Below are 4,495 nucleotides of genomic sequence, written 5' to 3'. Positions count from 1 at the left end.
CCAAAGGCATCCCATACCAAAAGAGACCGTTTGCTATAGTTGAAAGACCCCTCCATCACAGATGCTTTCACCCTGGAACTGAGCAACTGCTTCGCCCCTCTTAAAGAGATGGCGGATGTAGAAGACCTCTGGGGAAACCTCAGAGATACTACCACAGAGTGCACCCAAACATCACTGAGAGACGTCTAGAAAGATTGAAGGAACAGTTGATCCAAGATTGATCGTGGAAGTTGATCGATGATAGAAAAGCTGCAAAACTTAAAAGGGACCAGGCCAAAACAATGGCGAGATGGAAGAAGGAATCCGAAGATATGCCGGGCTGGACAGACCTGTGAAGAAAAGCGGAAGGATAAGAAATAATGGCTAGAGCATAAAGGTGGAGAAGAGCAGGAAGCTGCTGACGGAAATGACTCCAAGACCTTGCAACCCATAATCCATGAACTGACAGGAACAAAGAGTAACTTCAGCGTTCCAATCAAGGACAAAAAACGGGAAGCTTTTGATTGCCCAAGACAAGCAGAAAAAGTGATCGATGGAACATTTCCGTGAGACATTCAATTAACCAGATCCGACAACCACATACAATTTCAATGTGGAGGATGCCCAGGAGGAGCTTAAGGTGAACACTTGTGACATCACCATCGAGGAAGTGAAGATCACAATCAAAAGCCTAAAGAACAACAAGGCGGCTGGCTTGGATGATATAATGGTGGAATTCTTGAGGTATGGAGGGCAAGGCAGCTTCCGTGGCTGAATGTCACCCAGCGAGCAAATTCATTCTCCGTAACATTGAGCAGTGCGTTGAATACTGATATCCGCTAGCCATCAACTTCGTAGACTTCAAGAAAGCCTTTGACAGCATACAACGCGAGTCCCTTTGGTGGATCCTGTGCTTGTACGGGGTACCGGAGGCCTTTGTCACCATCTTCAAGGACCTGTACCTATGCTCGAGACCGAAAATGGCCACAAAGACTTCTTCGAGGCAAGGATTAATCCTGTCCTCCCTCCTCTTCCTCGTCACCCTCGACTACATCATGCGAAGCACACGTTGGGTCTCAGCAACCTGGATTTCACCAACTTCATTGCCCTCATTGAAGAAGATAAACCAAAGCTGCATTATGCCTCAGCCACACTGGAAGGAGAAGTAGGCAAAGTTGGCCTCAGGATCAGCTCCAAGAAGTCCAAGATCATGCATGTTATCAACACAGCCAAGACATGGGGAGTCACAGTTGGGCCACAGCAATTGGAGGAAGTAGAGAAGTTGCCTCCTCGCCGTCCATGTCGCTGAAGATCAAGCTTCATCTATTCACCTCAGTCGTGGTCCCAACAGCCGTCTACGCCAGTTAGACCTGGTAGGCATCAAGAAGCATCAACAACAAGCTAAACGTCTTCCAGCAGAGGTGCCTGCACCAAATTCTGACGATACATACAATTTTATGATCACATCACCAATGAAGAGGTACATTGAAGGAGTGGCACATGCCAACTTCATAACACCTTAGCCCGTAGGGGACTCCAACTGGCCGGCAACATCCTTCGTACGGAGAACAACTGGATCAACAAGATGGCAATGCAATGGGTCCCCCTTGGTGACAAAAGACGACGAGGATGCCCCCAGAACACCTGGCGAAAAACGTTCATACAAGATCTGAAGACGCTTAACACAGCATGGGACAATGCTGAAGCTCTCGCGAAAGGACCCAATGATCGCTACCAAATATGCTACGTCTAAGGAACTAAGTCTAAGTAAGTACTAATATATTATATATTTTTGATCACAAACTTTATTTTCTCAATAGTAAAGGTAAATCCATTCATTTTTTGTTCATATATAATGAATTTAAGGTACTAAATTCAAGAACTTGAAATGTAACTGACAAGCTGCGCAAATCCAAGCTGAAAATGAATGTGGATTTGCGCAGCTTGTCAGTGAACAACAGCTCCGTGTAGTAACAGCTGCTCTATGTGAAATCACGCACCTGACTGAATTTACTGCTGATTAGAGAACCGGAGTTACTGAGGAGATGCGCATTAATTATCGGCCGATATATATCGTGCACCTCTAATCTTGTGTAACATGCATGTGTACTGTATTTATATACTGATATATCAGTCAACTCAAAAAATAAATACTTAAAATTAATCTAACAACAGATTATAGTGCCTGTGTCACTATTACGTTAATAATTAATATTACGTAGTAATTATAATATGTCAAGTATATGTTTAATAGTAAAGTTCTCACTTACTTTTTTGTTAAGCTGGATACATTGTCACAAAAGCCCTACTGTAAGGTAATTCCAATTATTTAAATGAATGCTCTCTTTCTAAACAGTTTTCTTTGAGGTGGTCTTTTAGGTGCCAATTTCTCCATGTATTTGTGCTTAGTTATTCTGAAGGGATTCTATCACACCAAGGAGGATGGTTTTTGTTTCGAGTTGTGTCATTGTGGACTGGGGTACCACAGTGATTCATTTCAGTTTTTGCCTCATACAAAAACCTCACAGAGGTTGACTTGATTTGCTGCAACTGAATAATTCTTCCGAGGCTGTTCTGTCATCATAGATGTCTACACTTCCACTGCAGCTTGGGGTTTCATCTCATGGATATGGATTTTTACATTAACAGCAGTTTAATTCAAATATGTCTGTTGAGAAGATTGTAGAGATGACAGCATTTCTCTCTCTCCCATATGAGACAGCCCCTCAACAGAAGCCATAGTTTTTGTACTGAGGTTTTTCACCGTGTTGGGAGTACCACAGTGATACATTCTTCATTAGGTGCTGTACAAAATCTCATATCACTGTTATTTCTGTGTATAAACTGTATTGATAAATTTAAACCAATATCTGACTGAAAGACTGAACTATCACAGAACTGCTCACTCAGTTTTGTTGCTTTTGACTTGAAGGCTTTTCTTCCAGCCACTTGTTTGTATGTGAATGGCGCAGACATGGATGTATCATGAGGATGGACCGACATATGGAATTGCCTTCGAAAGAATATCAAACTGGATTTCTTTGACTGGATATTTCACATCATAAGTCCAGATGAGTCTATAGTGTATTTCTTAAGATGTTAGGATACTTTCCATTACCAAAGGATATTGTCAGAGGGCTGACTGAAGTGTGCCACCCACTAACCTTTGGGAATCCCATCCGTCTCACGGTCAAACCAAGTAAGTAAATCCATTTTTATTGTTGTTACAATGCAGTTTTCCAAACCATACCATGATTTTGTGAAAACGTGAACTTTGGTCAGTTAGTTGTAGTTACCAGGGCTCAGTTAGGTCAGTTCGTCAGTCCTAAAAGCTAGTGTAGGGTCAGGAGCGTTTTTGTAAGGGTTACGGTAGCGGTGCATTTTCAGCTACTGACACCTTAACATTCGGAAAGCCGATAACCCTCAAGGTCGTACCAAGTAAGTAAATTTTTTTTAACTGTTCCAAGCGTTTACACCAACATATGTGCTGTAGAAAATAGTGAAAAACCCCACAATATAGCTTGAAACAGTCGGTTAGTTGGTTGTGCCGATATGTTGCGTTCTGCTTCTGATCACATTATGTTTGAGGACTTGGGATTTGCTCAAACATTTCTAGTGGAGTTATTTGTTCTTAAGGCTATGGATTTATTTTGTGCATGAATAGATGATTGCAAAACTTTTTCACTGACATCATGAGCATAGTTTTGCAAATGCCACGTGTAGAAAGTATGGTCTTACCAAATGATTGAAATTCTGATGAAAACTGCATATTTTTCTTTGTTCAGAAAATCAATTGGCAACTCCTCCATTACTGTCCATCTTGTCCCCTTTGGACAAAATGGACCGGATATTTGCCTGGCCGCCGGGTTCTTTCCTGCGGATAAGACTATGATTTTGACTGTGGAAGGTAAAAGCCCGGTGAAACTTAACACCAGCGAAGCACCCTTGTTTCATTCAACCTATTATTATGCTGGATTCAGTAAAGATGATGAATCGATGAAATATGATGAAGTGCAAAAATGTGAAATGGATGGACGAACAGTAGACAAAAGTGTTGACGTTCCTGAAACAACAGGTTTGTACTTCTTAAATGGATGATTATAGTTTCTTTTACAATTTTTCTTAAACTTGATTTTTTTTTTAAGTATTGTATGTATGATATATATATATATATATTTGTTTTGTTCTTCTTTATATTTATTCTGCAGAAATACCCCCAATACCGACTCAGTTTTGTCCAACTAGTCTTGGTGCCTCAGAGTTCATAGACACTGGTTAGTAATAAAATACATAAGATATTCTACATGCATATCTTGCATTTGTGAATTGATCTACATTATGTTATGATTTACAAGATTTAAATAAATGTAATATCAAAGGATGATTATTATTATTATTTTTTTCAGGTGTTCCAAAAATGAACTCCATGAATCTTCTTGTGTCAGGTCTGAGAATTCTGCTTGCTAAATGTGTTGCAGTTAATGCATTGATGACTGTCAAGGCGTTCATATTTAAA

At 40.5% G+C, this 4,495-nt stretch overlaps 1 long non-coding RNA gene across 2 annotated transcripts; it reads left to right on the top strand.

The window, feature by feature from the left end:
* Positions 1–3,124: 3,124 nt before the first annotated feature.
* Positions 3,125–4,486, top strand: LOC113110864 (uncharacterized). 2 transcript variants are annotated; one of them, XR_003293206.1, is made up of 4 exons: positions 3,125–3,178; positions 3,765–4,054; positions 4,188–4,253; positions 4,386–4,486. It is a non-coding gene; the product is annotated as an uncharacterized LOC113110864 (long non-coding RNA). The 2 variants fall into 2 exon arrangements; XR_003293205.1 differs by lacking the exon at positions 3,125–3,178 and adding an exon at positions 3,323–3,417.
* Positions 4,487–4,495: the final 9 nt, after the last annotated feature.

Source organism: Carassius auratus, chromosome 2 (assembly GCF_003368295.1).
Source record: "Carassius auratus strain Wakin chromosome 2, ASM336829v1, whole genome shotgun sequence".
In the NCBI taxonomy this organism is placed as follows: Eukaryota; Metazoa; Chordata; class Actinopteri; order Cypriniformes; family Cyprinidae; genus Carassius; species Carassius auratus.
Note: the sequence above shows the minus strand (reverse complement) of the source record. Positions and strands in the feature narration are given on the sequence as shown.